The sequence below is a fragment of the Elephas maximus genome, chromosome 4 (assembly GCF_024166365.1).
Source record: "Elephas maximus indicus isolate mEleMax1 chromosome 4, mEleMax1 primary haplotype, whole genome shotgun sequence".
NCBI classification, from domain to species: Eukaryota; Metazoa; Chordata; class Mammalia; order Proboscidea; family Elephantidae; genus Elephas; species Elephas maximus.
In genome coordinates, this window is record NC_064822.1 from 13921315 (window position 1) to 13938732 (window position 17418).

The 17418-nt window shown below is 38.2% G+C and overlaps 1 non-coding gene across 1 annotated transcript; it reads right to left on the reverse strand.

Moving 5' to 3' along the window:
- Positions 1–17081: 17081 nt before the first annotated feature.
- LOC126076636 (U6 spliceosomal RNA) lies at positions 17082–17188 on the reverse strand. Its single transcript, XR_007517561.1, has one exon. It is a non-coding gene; the product is annotated as a U6 spliceosomal RNA (small nuclear RNA).
- Between the last annotated feature and the right edge of the window lie 230 nt (positions 17189–17418).

Sequence of the window (17418 nt, forward strand, 5' to 3'; positions counted from 1 at the left end):
AATAAAGAGACAGAAAGTGGCAGAATGGATTAAAAAACCAGATCTGTCTACATGCTGCCTACAAGAGACAAACCTTAGACTTAGAGACACAAACTAAAACTCAAAGGATGGAAAAAAATATATCAAGCAAACAACAATCAAAAAAGAGCAGGATTGGCAGTATTCGTTTCTGACAAAATAGACTTTAAAGTTAAATCCATCAGAAAGGATAAGGAAGGACACTATATAATAATTAAAGGGACAATACACCAAGAAGATAGAACCATATTAAATATTTATGTGCCCAATGACAGGGCTGCAATATACATAAAACAAACTCTAACAGCATTGAAAAGTGAGATACACTGTTCCACAATAATAGCAGGAGACTTCAACACACCACTTTTGGTGAAAGACAGGACATCCAGAAAGAAGCTCAATAAAGACACGGAAGATCTAAATGCCACAGTCAATCAACTCGACCTCATAGACATATACGGAACACTCCACCCAACAGCAACCAACTATACTTTCTTTTCTACTGCACATGGAACATTCTCTAGAATAGACCACATATTAGGTCACAAAGCAAGCCTTACCAGAATCCAAAATGTTGAAATATTACAAAGCATCTTCTCTGACCATAAGGCCATAAAAGAGGAAATCAATAACAGGAAAAGCAGAGAAAAGAAATCAAACACTTGGAAACAGAACAGTACCCTCCACAAAAAAGAGTGGATTATAGAAGAAATTAAGGATGGAATAAAGAAATTCATAAACTCCAATGAGAATGAAAACACTTTGTATCAGAACCTTTGGGACACAGCAAAAGCGGTTGCTCAGAGGCTGATTTATATCAATAAATGCACACATACAAAAAGAAGAAAGGGCCAAAATCAAAGAATTATCCCTACAGCTTGAACAAATAGAAAGAGAGCAACACAAAAAAAGCCCACAGGCACCAGAAGAAAACAAATAATAAACATTAGAGCTGAACTAAATGAAATAGAAAACAGAAAAACAATTGAAAGAATTAACAGGATCAAAAGCTGGCTTTATGAATTAATCAACAAAATTGATAAACCATTGCCCAAACTGACAAAAGAAAACCAGGAGAGGAAGCAAATAACCCGAATAAGAAATGGGATGGGCGATATTACAACAGGCCCACCTGAAATTAAAAGAATCATATCAGATTACTACCAAAAATTGTACTCTAATAAATTTGAAAACCTAGAAGAAATGCATGAATTCCTAGAAACACACTACCTGCCTAAACTAAAAACACAAACAGAGGTAGAACAACTAAATAGAACCATAACAAAAGAAGAGATTGAAAAGGTAATCAAAAAACTCACAACAAAAAAAAAAGCCCTGGTCCGGACAGCTTCATTGCAGAGTTCTACCAAACTTTCAGAGAAGAGTTAACACCACTACTACTAAAGGTATTTCAGAGCATAAAAGAGGAAAGAATACTACCAAACTCATTCTATGAAGTTATCATATCCCTGATACCAAAGCCAGGTAAAGACACCACAAGAAAAGAAAATTATACACTTATATCCCTCATGAATGTAGATGCAAAAATCCTCAACAAAATTCTAGCCAATAGAATTTAACAACATATCAAAAAAATAATTCACCATGAACAAGTGGGATTCATACCAGGTATGCAGGGATGGTTCAACATTAGAAAAACAATTAATGTAATCCACCACATAAATAAAACAAAAGACAAGAGTCACATGATTTTATCAACTGATGCAGAAAAGTATTTGAGAGAGTTCAACATCCACTCATGATAAAAACTCTTACCAAATTGGAATAGAAGGAAAATTCCTCAACATAATAAAGGGCATCAGCCAACATCACACTAAATGGAGAGAGCCTAAAAGCATTCCCACTGAGATCGGGAAACAGACAAGGATGCCATTTATCACCGCTCTTATTCAACATTGTGTTGGAGGTCCTAGCCAGAGCAATTAGGCTAGATAAAAAAATAAAGGGCATCCAGATTGGCAAGGAAGAATTAAAAGTATCTCTATTTGCAGATGACATGATCTTATACACAGAAAACCCTAAGGAATCATCCAGAAAAAGACTGAAATTAATAGAAGAGTTCAACAGAGTATCGGGATACAAGATAAACATACAAAAATCAGTTGGATTCCTCTACACCAACAAAAAGAACATTGAAGAGGAAATCACCAAATCAATGCCATTTACAGTAGCCCCCAAGAAGATAAAATACTTAGGAATAAATCTGACCAGAGCCGTAAAAGACTTATACAAAGAAAACTACAGTACATTTCTGCAAGAAACCAAAAGAGACTTACATAAGTGGAAAAACATACCTTGCTCATGAATAGGAAGACTTAACATTATAAAATGTCTATTCTACCAAAAGCGATCTATACATTTTATGCAATTCCTATCCAAATCCCAACGACATTCTTTAATGAGATGAAGAAACAATCACCAACTTCATATGGAAGGAAAAGAGGCCCCAGATAAATAAGGCATAACTGAAAAAGAAGAACAAATAGGAGGCCTTACTTTACCTGATTTTAGAACCTATTATACCTCCACAGTAGTCAAAACATCCTGGTTCTGGTACAACAACAGATACATAGACCAATGAAATAGAATTGAGATTCTAGACATAAATCCATCCACATATGAGCAGATGATACTTGACAAAGGCCCCAAAACAGTTAAATGGCGAAAAGACAGTCTTTTTAACAAATGGTGCTGGCATAAATGGATATCCATCTGCAAAAAAATGAAACAAGACCCATACCTCACTCCATGCACAAAAACGAGCTCAAAATGGATCAAAGACCTAAATATAAAATCTAAAACGAAAAAGGTCATGGAAGAAAAAATACGGACAATGTTAGGAGCCCTAATACATAGCATAAACTGTACACAAAACATTAGTAAGAATGCAGAAGAAAAACTAGATAACTGGGAGCTCCTAAAAATCAAACACCTATGCTCATCGGAATTGACTCAACGTCACTAGGTTTTTTTTTGGTGTATGCTCATCCAAAGACTTCACCAAAAGAGTAAAAAGACTACCTACAGACTGGGAAAAAGTTTTTAGCTATGACATTTCCAATTAGCATCTGATCTCTAATATCTACATGATACTGCAAAAACTCAACTACAAAAAGACAAATAACCCTATTAAAAAATGGGCAAAAGATATGAATAGACTCTTCAACAGAGAAGACATTCAGGTAGCTAACAGATACATGAGGAATGTTCATGATCATTAGCCATTAGAGAAATGCAGATCAAAACTACAATGAGGTTTCATCTCACTCCAACAAGGCTGGCATGAATCCAAAAAACACAAAATAATAAATGTTGGAGAGGCTGTGGAGAGTTTGGAACACTTCTAGACTGCTGGTGGGAATGTAAAATGGTACGACCACTTTGGAAATCAATTTGGTCCCTCCTTAAAAAGCTAGAATTAGAACTACCGTAAGATCCAGCAATCCCACTCCTCGAAATATATCCTAGCGAAACAAGAGCCTTTACATGAACAGATATATGCACACACATGTTTATTGCAGCACTGTTTACAGTAGCAAAAAGATGGAAGCAACCAAGGTGCCCATCAACAGATGAATGGATAAATAAATTATGGTATATTCACACAATGGAAGACTACGCATCTATAAAGAACAGTGAGGAGTCTGTGAAACATTTCATAACATGTAGGAGCCTGGAAGGCATTATGCTGAGTGAAATTAGTCAGTTGCAAAAGGACAAATATTGTATAAGACCACTATTATAAGAACTTGAGAAATAGTTTAAACTGAGAAGAAAACATCCTTTTGTGGTTATGAGAGGAGGTGGGGAGGCAGGGTGAGAGAGAGGTATTCACTAATTAGATAGTAGATAAGAACTACTTTAGGTGAAGGGAAAGACAGCACACAGTACAGGGGAGGTCAGCACAACTGGACTAAACCAAAAGCAAAGAAGTTTCCTGAATGAAATGAATGCTTCAAAGGCCAGCGTAGCAGGGGCAGGGGTTTGGGGACCATGGTTTCAGGGGACATCTAAGTCAACTGGCATAATAAATCTATTAAGAAAACATTCTGCGTCCCACTTTGAAGAGTGGCATCTGGGGTCTTAAACGCTAGCAAGCAGCCACCTAAGATGCATCAATTGGTCTCAACCCACCTGGATCATAGGAGAATGAAGACCACCAGGGACGCAAGGTAATTATGAGCCCAAGAGACAGAAAGGGCCACATAAACCAGAGACTATACCATCCTGAGACCAGAAGAACTAGATGGTGCCTGGCTACAACCGATGACTGCCCTGACAGAGAACACAACAGAGAACCCCTGAGGGAGCAGGAGAGCAGTGGGATGCAGACTCCAAATTCTCATAAAAAGACCAGACTTAATGGTCTGACTGAGACTGGAAGGTCCCCGGTAATCTTTTCCCCCAGACCTTCTGTTGGCCCAGGACAGGAACCATTCCTGAAGCCAACTCTTCAGACATGGATTGGACTGGATAATGGGATGGAGAGGGATGCTGGTGAGAAGTGAGCTTCTTGAATCAGGTGGACACTTGAGACTCTGTTGGTATCTCCTGCCTAGAGGTTAGATGAGAGGGTAGAGGGTGTTAGAAGCTGGCGAAACACACACAAAAAGAGAGAGTGGGCTGTCTCATTAGGGGGAGAGTAATTGGGAGTATGTAGCGAGGTATATATAAGTTTTTATGTGAGAGATTGACTTGATTTGTAAACTTTCACTTAAAGCACAATAAAAATTATTAAAAAAAAAAGAGAATGAATCTCAGTGTAGAGAAGCCTTTATGCATTTTGGTATACAATATTGATGCGACTTTTTAAAAGGCAAAGTTTTCTGTTTGGGGATATGCTAGGAATCTCAAGCATCTCTTAACTGAGGAATGAGGAGCTAAGAGGGGCTTTAGCTCACATCCCTTTTAAATTTCTAATGCCGTTGTAAATCACAATATGGTTCCATCTTGATCTTCAAATGAATGACCTTAGCCTGGTCACTTGGCCTATCTGGTCCTCATTTTCTCAGCCTTGGAAGGGGAACAATGTGGAAACATACATGACAGAATTGAAATGGTAACATGACCTAGTATAAATGAAAGGGCTTTGTAAAGTGTAAAATGTATCACAAGAGAAAGGACTGTTCTTAAACTTGTTTCTTGCCATTGGGCTTCAACTACTCTATGAATACCATCATGCGTTTTACTATAAAACTTTCCTCTGGTTAAGAAATGTGAAGAAGATGTTGCCTACATTGATTATTATTTTTGAATAAATATGCCAGTTCTAGGATTTAGTTTTGCCCTTTAGGAATCCACCTCCCTGGTCAGTCGATGGTTGGACCTCTATGTGTCTCCTAAAGAGTATCCCCATATCGTCCAGTAAGATGCCATTTTGACTTCAAAGAATTCTTTAGTATGTATTATTGTTGTTGTTGTTGTGAGGTATCATTAAGTTGATTCTGACTCGTAATGACTCTGTGTACAACAGAAAAAAACACTGTCTGGGAGATCGCATGATAGAATTTTGCAGGACCAAGGACGGCTTCTTTGCAAATACCTTCTTCAACAATATAAACGGTGACTGTACACATGGACCTCGTCAGATGGAATACACAGAAATCAAATTGACTACATCTGTGGAATTTTCTTGTGGAAAGAGATGATGGAAAAGCTCAATATGATCAGTCAGAACAAGGCCATGAGCCAACTGTGGAGCAGACTATCAGTTGCTGATATGCCAGTTCAAACTGAAGCTGAAGAAAATTAGTACAAGCCCATGAGAGCCAAAATATGACCTTCAGTATATTACACTTGAATTTAGAGGCCCTCTCAAGAATAGATTGGATGCATGAATATTAATGACCAAAGAGCAGACGAGTTGTGGGATGACATCAAGGACATCACACATGAGGAAAGCAAGAGGTCATTAAGAAGACAAGAAAGAAAGAAAAGACCAAAATGGATGTCAAGAGAGACTCTGAAAGTTGCTCTTGATCATAGAGTAGCTAAAGGGAAATGAAGAAATGATGAAGTAAAAGAACTGAACAGAAGATTTCAAAGGGTAGCTTGAGAAGACAAAACAAAGTATTAGAATGTATAGAGATGATTATTAATGCTGATCTTAAAGGGTTATTGCTATCCTTTTGTATGGGAAGGTGTACATAGCTGAATGCCCAGATGGCTGAGATCAAGAAAGAGTATTCAATAATTGATTTTTCAGTTTGGGTGTCCCTAGTCAGTAGATTGGCACCATTTAGTAGCCTTCTAAGATGGCTGCCACTGCTTCACCCAAGTCTCTGTGACCTTCTGAGATTTCCAGGGGGAAGGCAAGCACTTGCTAATAGCAGTGATGTCTCCTCCCGCATGCAATTCAGGGGCACTATCACTGCTACATCTACAGTTATGGTCATAATTAATGCCATAGTCAGCTAGCTCTCCAGCCCTTACATCATGTCATCTCAAGACTCTGGAGACCAGAAGAGTAACCTGCTCCCCAAAAGGTTCAGAATGCATGTGCTGTGGTTTTTCAGTTAAAATATTAAATAAAACAGAAATTAGGAGGAAAGAAAATTAACACTGTTTTGTTAACAATAACTGCCAGAAGGTGTTTCTTGCCTACCATGCATCAAGCCCCTATGGGAAGTTGTTCACAGACCTAATCATTTATCATCAGAAAAGCTCTGTAAGCTAAGTATTCTTTGTGTGTGTGTGTGTGTGTTTATTTACTTTTAACTTTTATCGTGCTTTAAGTGAAAGTTTACAAATCAGGTCAGTCTCTCATACAAAAATTTATACACCCCTTGCTATATACTCCTAATTGCTCTCTCCCTAATGAGACAGTACACTCCTTCCCTCCACTCTCTCTTTTCTAGTCCACTTGCCCAGCTTCTGTCCCCTCCACCCTCCCATCTCCCCTCCAGACAGGAGATGCCAACATAGTCTCGTGTGTCTACTTGATCCAAGCAGCTCACTCTTCACCAGTATCATTTTCTATCCCATTGTCCAATCCAATCCCTGTCTGAAGAGTTGGATTTGGGAACGGTTCCTGTCTTGGGCTAACAAAAGGTCTGGGGACCATGACCACTGGGGTCCCTCTAGTATCAGTCAGGCCATTAAGTCTTGTCTTTTTACAAGAATTTGGGGTCTGCATTCCACTGCTCTTCTGCTCCCTCAGGGGTTCTCTGTTGTGTTCCCTGTCAGGGCAGTCATCAGTTGTAGCCAGGCACCGTCTAGTTCTTCTGGTCTCAGGTTGATGTACTCTCTGGTTTATGTGGCCCTTTCTGTCTCTTGGGATTATAATCACCTTGTATCCTTGATTTTTTTCATTCTCCTTTGTCCCAGGTGGGTTGAGACCAACTGATACACTTTAGATGGCCACTTGCTAGCGTTTAAGACCTCAGACGCCACTGTCCAAAGTAAGATGCAGAATGTTTTCTTAATAGATTTTTTTATGCCAATTGACTTAGATGTCCCCTGAAACCAAGGTCCAAAAACCCCCACCCCTGTTACGCTAGCCTTTGAACTGTTCAGTTTATTCAATAGACTTCTTTGCTTTTGGTTTAGTCTGGTTATGCTGACCTCTCTTGTATTGTGTGTTGTCTTTCCCTTCACCTAAAATAATTCTTATGTACTATCTAATTAGCAAAAACCCCTCTCCCTCTCTCCCTCCCTGCCCCTTCTCGTAACCACCAAAGAATATTTTCTTCTCTGTTTAGACTATTTCTCCAGTTCTTAAAATAGTGGTCTGATACAATATTTGTCCTTTTGGAACTGACTAATTTCACTCAGTGTAATGCCTTCCAGATTCCTCCATGTTATGAAATGTTTCATGGACTCATCACTGCTCTTCATCGATGCTTAGTATTCCATTGTGTGAATATACCATAACTTATTTATCCATTCATCCATTGATGGGCACCTTGGTTGCTTCCATCTTTTTGCTATGGTAAACAGTGCTGCAGAACATGCGTGTGTGTATATCTCTTCTTGTAAAGGCTCTTATTTCTCTAGGATATATTCCAAGGAGTGGGATTGCTGGATGGTATGGTAGTTCTATTTCTTGCCTTTTAAGGAAGCATCAAACTGATTTCCAAAGTGATTGTACGAATTTACATTCCCACCAGCAGTGTAGAAGTATTCCAGTCTTTCCACAACCTCTCCACCATTTATTACTTTGTGTTTTTTGGATTATTGCCAGCCTTGCAGAATCTCATTGTAGTTTTGATTTCCATTTCTTTAATGGCTAATGAACATGAGCATTTCCTCATGTATCTGTTAGCTACCTGAATGTCCTCTTTAGTGAAGTGTCTGTTCTTAGCCTTTGCCTATTTTTTAGTTGGGTTATTTGTCTTTTTGTAGTTGACTTTTTGCAGTATCATGTAGATTTTAGAGATCAGGCACTGATCAGAAATGTCATAGCTATATACTTTTTTCCAGTCTGTAGGTAATCTTTTTACTCTTTTGGTGAAGTTTTTGGGTGAGCGTAGGTGTTTGATTTTTAGGAGCTCCCAGTTATCTACTTTCGCTTCTGCATTGTTAGTAATGTTTTGTATACTGTTTATGCCATATATTAGGGCTCCTAGGATTGTCCCTATTTTTTCTTCCATGATCTTTATTGTTTCGATTTTATATTTAGGTCTTGGATACTTGTTGAGTTCGTTTTTCTGCATAGTGTGAGATATGGGTCTTGTTTCATTTATTTCGGATGGATATCCAGTTATGCTGGCACCATTTGTTAAACAGACTGTCTTTTCCCATTTAACTGACCTTGGACCTTTGTCAAATATCAGCTGCTTATATGTGGATGGATTTATGTTTGGATTCTCAATTCTGTTCCTTTGGTCTCTGTATCTGTTGTCGTACCAGTACCAGGCTGTTTTGGCTACTGTGGTGGTATAATAGATTCTAAAATCAGGTAGAGTGAGGCCTCCCACTTTGTTCTTCTTTTTCAGTAATACTTTACTTATTTGGGGCCTCTTTCCCCTCCATATGAAGTTGGTGATTTGTTTCTCTATCTCATTAGAAAATGTCGCTGGAATTTGAATCGGAATAGCACTGTATCTACAGGTGGCTTTTGGTAGAATAGACATTTTTACAATGTTAAGTCTTCCTACTCACGAGCAAGGTGTGTTTTTCCACTTATGCAGGTCTCTTTTGGTTTCTTGCAGTAGTGTCTTGTAGTTTTCTTTGTATAGGTCTTTTACATCTCTGGTCAGATTTATTCCTAAGTATTTTATCTCCTTTTTTTGTTTGTTTGTTTTTATTTTATCTCTTTGGGGGCTACTGTGAATGGTATTTATATGGTGATTTTCTCTTCGATGTTCTTTTTGTCAGTGTAGAAGAATCCAAATAATTTTTGTATGTTTATCTTGTATCTTGATATTCTGCTGAGCTCTTCTATTACTTTCAGTAGTTTTCTTGAGGATCCCTTAGGGTTTTCTGTGTATAAAATCATGTCATCTGCAGATGGAGATACTTTACTCCTTCCTTACCAATCTGGTTGCCCCTTATTTCTTTATCTAGCCTAATTGGTCTGGCTGGGACCTCCAACACAATGTTGAATAAGAGTGGTGATAAAGGGCATCCTCATCTGATTCCCAATCTCAATGGGAATGCTTTCAGGCTCTCTCCATTTAGGATGAAGTTGGGTGTTGGCTTTGTATAAATGCCCACTACTATGTTGAGGAATTTTCCTCTATTTCTACTTTTATTTATATGATGGATTACATTAATTATTTTTTCTCACATTGAACCCTCCCTGCCCACGTGGTATGAATCCCACTTGGTCATGGTGGATTATTTTTTTTTAATATGTCATTGAATTCTATTGGCTAGAATTTTGTTGAGGATTTTTGCATCTAGGTTCATAAGGGATATAGGTCTGTAATTTTCCTTTTTTATGTTGCCTTTACCTGGTTTTGGTGTCAGAGATATGCTGGCTTCATAGAATGAATTTGGTAGTATTCCATCCTTTTCTGTGCTCCGAAATACCTTTAGTAGTAGTGGTATTAACTCTTCTCTGAAAGTTTGGTAGAACTCTGCAGTGAAGCCGTCCAGACCCAGGGTTTTTTGATTCGGAGTTTTTTGATTACCTTTTCAATCTTTTCTTTTGTTATGGGTCTATTTAGTTGTTCTACCTCTGTTTGTGTTAGTTTAGGTAGGTAGTGTGTTTCTAGGAATTCATGCATTTCTTCTAGGTTTTCAAATTTGTTCGAGTACAATTTTTGATAGTAATCTGATATGATTCTTTTAATTTCAGTTGGGTCTGTTGTAATATCGCCCATCTCATTTCTTATTTGGGTTATTTGCTTCCTCTCCTTTTTTCTTTTGTCAGTTTGGGCAATGGCTTATCAATTTTGTTGATTTTTTCATAAAACCAGCTTTTGTTCTTGTTCTTTCTATTGTTTTTCTGTTTTCTATTTCATTTAGTTCAGCTCTAATTTTTATTATTTGTTGTCTTCTGGTGCCTGTGAGTTTCTTTTGTTGCTCTTTTTCTATTTGTTCAAGTTGTAGGGATAATTCTTTGATTTTGGCCCTTTCTTCTTTTTGTATGTGTGCATTTATTGATATAAATTGACCTCTGAGCAACCGCTTTTGCTGTGGCCCAAAGGTTCTGATAGGAAGTGTTTTCATTCTCATTGGAGTTTATGAATTTCTTTATTCCATCCTTAATGTCTTATATAATTCAGTCTTTTTTAAGCAGGTTTGAAGTGTTTGATTTCTTTTCCCTGCTTTTCGTGTTATTGATTTCCACTTTTATGGCCTATGGTTAGAGAAGATGCTTTGTAATATTTCAGTGTTTTGGATTCTGCTAAGGCTTGCTTTATGGCCTAATATGTGGTCTATTCTAGAGAATGTTCCGTGTGCACTAGAAAAGAAAGCATACTTGGCTGCTCTTGGGTGGTGTGTTCTGTATATGCCTATAAGGTCAAGTTGGCTGATTGTGGCATTTAGATCTTCTGTGTCTTTATTGAGCTCCTTTCTGGATGTCCTGTCTTTCATCAAAATTGGTGTGCTGAAGTCTCCTACTATAATTGTGGAGCTGCTTATCTCTGTTTTCAATGCTGTTAGAGTTTGTTTTATGTATCCTATAGCCCTGTCATTGGGTGCATACATATTTACATGGTTATAACCTCCTGGTATATTGTCCCTTTAATCATTATATAGTGACCTTCCCTGTCCTTTGTGGTGGATTTAACTTTAAAGTCTATTTTGTCAGAAATTAATATTGCCACTCCTTTTTTGATTGTTGTTTGCTTGATATATTTTTTTCCACCCTTTCCATTTTTGTTCATTTGCATCTCTATGTCTGAAGTGTTTCTTTTGTAAGCAGTATGTAGATGGATCATTTTTTTTTTTTTATCCATTCTGCCACTGTATGTTTCTTTATTAGTGCATTTAGTCCTTTTACATTCAGTGTAATTATGGATAGGTATGAGTTTAGTGCTGTCATTTTGATGTCTTTTTTGTGTGTGTTGTTGACAGTTTCTTAATTTTTGTGCTGGGTAGTTTATCTTTATATATTGTCTTTTCCTCATATTTGTTGTTGTTTATTTTGTTTCTTCTGAGCCTCTATTTTTTTCTTGTATTTTATTTTGATGTGTAGGATAGCTTGTCTCCTTTGTGGCTACCTAAATATTTACCCCTCTTTTTCTGTATTTAAACCTAACTTTTATTTCTTTGTATCACCTTGTCTTCCTCTCTATATGAAAGATCTATGACTACATTTCTTAGTCCCTTTTCATTGTTTTAATGTCCTCTTTTACATAATAACATTGCTGTTTCCCTGTTTTGAGCATTTTTTTATCTTGTTTTATTTTTGTGATTTCCCTGTCTGGGTTGAGATCTGATTGCTCTGTCCAGTGTTCCAGCCTTGGCTTGATAGCTGATATTATTGATTTTCTAACCAAAGAACTCATTTTAGTATTTCTTGTAGTATTGGTTTGGTTTTCATGAATTTCCTAAACTTCTGTTTATCTGGAAATGTCCTAATGTCACCTTCATATTTAAGAGACTGTTTTGCCTGATATAGGACTCTTGGCTGGCTATTTTTTTCCTTCAATACTTTCTATAAGTCATCCCATTGCCTTCTTGCCTGCATGGTTTCTGCTGAGTAGTCTGAGCTTATTCTTATTGACTCTCCTTTGTAGGTGATTTTTCTTTCATCCCTCGCTGCTCTTAAAATTCTCTATCTTTGGTTTTGGTAGGTTTGATTATAATATGTCTTGGCGACTTTCTTTTAACATCTACCTTATATGGAATTCGATGAGCATCTTGGATAGATCTCTTCTTGTCTTTCACAATATCAGGGAAATTTTCTGCCAGCAAGTCTTCAACAATTCTCTCTGTATTTTCTGTTATCCCTCCCTGTTCTTGTACTCCAATCACTCATAGGTTATATCTCTTGATAGAGTCTCAGAGGATTCTTAGGGTTTGTTCATTTTTTAAAATTCTTTTATCTGAGTTTTCTTCAAACATATTGGTGCCAAGTGCTTTATCTTCAAGCTCACCAGTTCTGCCTTCCACTTGCTTGATTCTGCTCCTCTGACTTTCTATTGAGTTGTCTGTAATTTTATTATTAATTCTCTGAATTTCTGATTGCTGTCTCTATAGATTCTGCATCATATTAAATTTTTCATTATGTTCTTGAATAACCTTTTTAATTTCTTCAACTGTTTTTTCTGTGTGTTCCTTGGCTTGTTCTGCATATTGCCTGATCTCCTTCCTGATGTCTTGAAGGGTTCTGTATATTAATATTAATCTTTTTTATTCTGCATCTCTTAATTTCAGGAATGTACTCTCATCCTGAAGATCCCTTGATTTTCTGTTTTGAGAACTTGTTGAAGAGATCATGGTGATCTCTTTATGTGATTTGATATTGACTGTTGTCTCCAAGCCATCTGTAAGTTATTGTATTAGTTTATTTTGTGTTTGTTTACTGTATCCTAGCTTCTTGCTTTGTTTTGTTTTGATACACTCAGATGGATTGCTTGAGTGAGCTAGCTTAATTACTTTTGCCTTTGAAGGTCTGACTTCCTGTCACCAGATGGTTGGAGTTGTTATCAGATATATCAGTTTAGGAATCCGTTCACTTTTCTTGTATGGATTCAGCTCAGGTGTCCAGGTAATTGGTCATCAAGTGTGTGGTGCAGGCTCTGTCCTACAGCCTTAGAGGGGCAGGGGTGATTGGTGTAGGTACCCGTATCTTATTGTAGCAGGGAGTCACACTCTGAACAAGGCAGAGGGCGGAGAATCATCCCCCAAGTGACTCTGAGGAAAGCATGTCCCTCTTCCCTAGAGCATACAGGTGGGTTGGTTCTACAGTAGGACCATGGCTGCCCAATGCTTTTGGTTGTAAGGACTAGGAAGTACCAGTTATCCTTGGACCCCTGTTGTGGGTGGCTGGGTGACCTGAGTGGAGCCACCAGTCCTTAGGTCCCTGATGTGGGTCGGTGAGGACCCTGTCTAATAGACAAAGTGGTGTCAATCATCAAACACCCACCTATCCACCGCACAGCTGAAACAGTTGTAGTCTGCCAGTAAGGAGCTCCCCAGGTTATTGAAGCTGGCAAATTATCTTTTTGCCCCAACTGCAAATTTATTCCTTCTCCAAGGCCCGGAGGATAGCTCCAGGCACTCAACAGGGCCTATTTCAGTCCCAGGGAAATCAACAGCCTCTGAAGCCAGCTTGGGGGTGGGGTGTGCAGTAAAATATACACAAATACTTGGCTGTTACCAAGAGTGCTTTTTTCTCTGGTCCCAGCGGTGTGAGTAGGCTGTGGGGCTGGCTGCTTCTCCCTTAGGAAACTATGGCCTTACTCTACTACCAGCCCACCACAGCCACTCCTTGGACTGGTGCCTGAGGGATCCCAGTGATTCAGGCCCGGCAACTCCTCTCCACTTCTGAACCGACTCTCCCACCCCCTGCTGCTCAGTCTGTTTTCTAACTTTGCCTTTGATGTTCTGGGCTCCCAGCTTGTCATAAGTATAATTGTTTTACTTGTTTTTTCAGGTCTTTGTTGTAAGAGGGATCACTGGAAGCATCTGGCTATACTGCCATCTTGGCCCCACCTCTCTGTTAAGTATTCTTTTCAGCACCTTACAGATGAGAAAACTAAGAGTGATGTTCAGAGAAATAATTTGCCAAAAAAACTATATGTAAACACAGATTAATTTGAAGTGATGCTTAGATGATTTCATTTTTATAACAAATGGTAAATTTTCATTTGAATAAAAAAAGACTTATTTAATCATTTATCTACCTATTTAACTTTTTCATTTTGTATATTTTTCCATGGAGACCTGAATTCCTTCCATAGTAGTACAGATTGAGGCAATTAGCAACTTAGTGTGTAAGATCATTTTTATATTATGGAGAGTAGTAGGTTGATTAGGGTGGGGTAATTCTTTTTGTAGAGGAGAGCCCACCCTCCCACACCAAAGTCATAATTAGCATCAGGCTTCCAGAAGCAAAAACACCAGAATATCAGGAGGAAGAGTTAGGCCATGACATTCCTGGCTCCTTCCCTCTGGGTTTTCTCTCTCTCTCTGTCCCCCTCCCTCTCCCGACCCCCCCCCAACATCGCAAATACAGGTATAAAAAAAGGAGCAAAAACTGGTAGAATATTTCTGTATGGCAACAAGTATCAAGATCTTAAATAATGTTCATGCCCTTTAAACCAGAATTTCCACTTTGGGATGTCATATTAAGAAAACCATAAAACAAGTAGGCAAAGAAATATGCTCAGGTACATTCACTGTGACACTGCTTATTAAAAAAAAAAAAAGGGCATGCATGCCCAATAACTGGTATATTGTTAAATAATTGTAGAACATTCATATATGGGAAAATTGTACAAACATTAACATTGTATATACAAGTAATATCTATGACGTGGGAAAAATATTTATGCTTACTAGGTGGGAAAAAAGTAAGCTAGAAATCAGTGTGAAGAAAAAAAAATTGATTTCCATTCATTAAACATGCCTACTGAAACATTCCAAATGGTGATCTGTGGACGTGGAAATGCATGTGTGTGGGTGTGGGTGTGTTTTTCTTGGTTTTCTATGTTCCTATAATTCAGTATGAATAATTTAGAGAAATAAAATTTGATTATATCATTTTTCTATTGTTGCCCCCAAAAATTACCACTAACTTAACAGTTTAAAAAAACACAAATTTATTATCTTATTGTCCTGTAAGTCAAAAGTCCAACACAAGTGCCTCTGAACTAAAATCAAGGTGTCAGCAGGATTATGTCCTTTCTGGAGGCTCTGGGAGATAATTTGTTTCTTTCCCTTTTCCAGCTTCTAGAGGCCACCCACATTCCTTGTCTCATGGCCCCCTTCATCTTCAAAGCCACCAACATCACTTTGGTTAATATTGACATGTTAACAATGTTGTGTCTTCCTATGCAAGAGCATGGTATGTTTTTCCATTTTATGTAGGTGTCTTTTGGCTTCTTGCAGTACTGTTTTGTAGTTTTCTTTTTATAGGCTTTTGCATCCCTGGTTAGATTTATTTCTAAGTATTTGATCTTCTTGAGGGCTATTGTAAATGGTTTTGATTTCCTGATTCCTTTTGAAGTCTCTTTGTTAGTGAAGACAAATCCAATTAATTTTTGTTTCTTTGTTTTACTTATTTTTTTATATTGTATTTGGGTTTACAGAGCAAATTCGTTTCTTATGAAACAATTAATACACATATTGTTTAATGACATTGGTTACCACTCCTACGACATGTCATCACTCTCCCTTTCTTGACCTTGAGTTCCCCATTACCAGCTTTCCTGTCCTCTTCTGCCTTCTCATCCTTGCCCCTGGGCTGGAGTGCCCCTTTAGTCTTGCTTTTTAGGGGCCTGTCTAATCTTTGGAAACCCTGGTGGTATAGTGGTTAAGTACTACGGCTGCTAACCAAGACATCGGCAGTTCGAATCCTCCAGATGCCCCTTGGAAACTCTATGGGGCAGTTCTGCTCTGTCCTATGCAGTCGCTATGAGTTGGAATCGACTCAATGGCCGTGGGTTTGGTTTTTTTGGTTTGTCTAATCTTTGGCAGAAGGTTGAACCTCGGGAGTGACTTCAGTACTGAGTTAAAAGGGAGTCTGGGGCCATACTCTCGGGGTTTCTCCAGTCTCTCAGACCAGTAAGTCTGAGCTGTGTGTGTGTGTGTGTGTGTGTGTGTGTGTGTGTGTGTGTGCGTGAGTTAGAATTTTGCTCTACATTTTTTTCCAGCTCTGTTCAGGACCCTCAATTGTGATCCCTGTCAGAGCAATCGGTGGTGGTAGCCAGGTACCATCTAGTTGTGCTGGACTCACTCTCGTGGAGGCTGTATTATTTGTGGTCCATTAGTTCTTTGGACTAATCTTTACCTGTGTCTTTGGTTTTATTCATTCTCTCTTGCTCCAGATGGGGTGAGACCAGTGGAGTATCTTAGATGGCCCCTGAGCAGCTTTTAAGGCCCTAGATGCTACTCATCAAAGTAGGATGTAGAACATTTTCTTTATAAACTATGTTATGTCACTTGAGCTAGATGTCCCCTGAGACCATGATCCCCAGCCTTCAGCACAGTAATTTGGTCCTTCAGGGAGTTTGGATATGTCTATGGAGCTTCCGTGGCCTTGCCTTGGTCAAATTGTGTGGGCTTCTCCAGTAATATGTACTGTCTTAACCTTCACCATAGTTAACACTTCTCTATTGTCTATTTAATGTTTTTTTTTTTTTTTCCTCCCTACCCCTCCTCTCCCTCGTAACTGTCAAAGATTGTTTCTTTTTGTGTGTAAACCTTTTCAGGAGTTTTTATTTTCGTGGTCTCATACAATATTTGTCCTTTTGTGATTGACTTATTTCACTCAGCATTATGTCCTCCAGATTTATCCATGTCATGAGATGTTTTGTAGATTCACCATGGTTCTTTATTGTTGCATAGTATTCCATTGTGTGTATGTACCATAGCTTGCTTATCCATTCAGCTGTTGATGGGCATTTAGGTTGTTTCCATCTTTTTGCTATTATTAATAATGCCATAATGAACATGGGTGTGCATATGTCTATCCTTGTAAAAATATGGAATGCTTCATGAACTTGCATGTCATCCTTGTGCAGGGGCCGTGCTAATCTTCTTTGTATCCTTCGAATTTTAGTATATGTTCTGCCGAAGCCAGCACTCCAACTGATTTTTGTATGTTAATCTCGTATCTTGCAACTTTGTTGAAATATTCTATTAGTTCTAGTAGCTTTCTTTGGGGTTTTCTATGTATATGATTGTATCATCTGCGAATAGGGTTAGTTTTACCTCTTCCTTACTAATGTGGCCACCCTTTCTTTTTCTTTTCTTGTTGCTCTAGGTATGACTTCCAGCATGATGTTGGATAAGAGTGGTGTTAAAGGACATCCT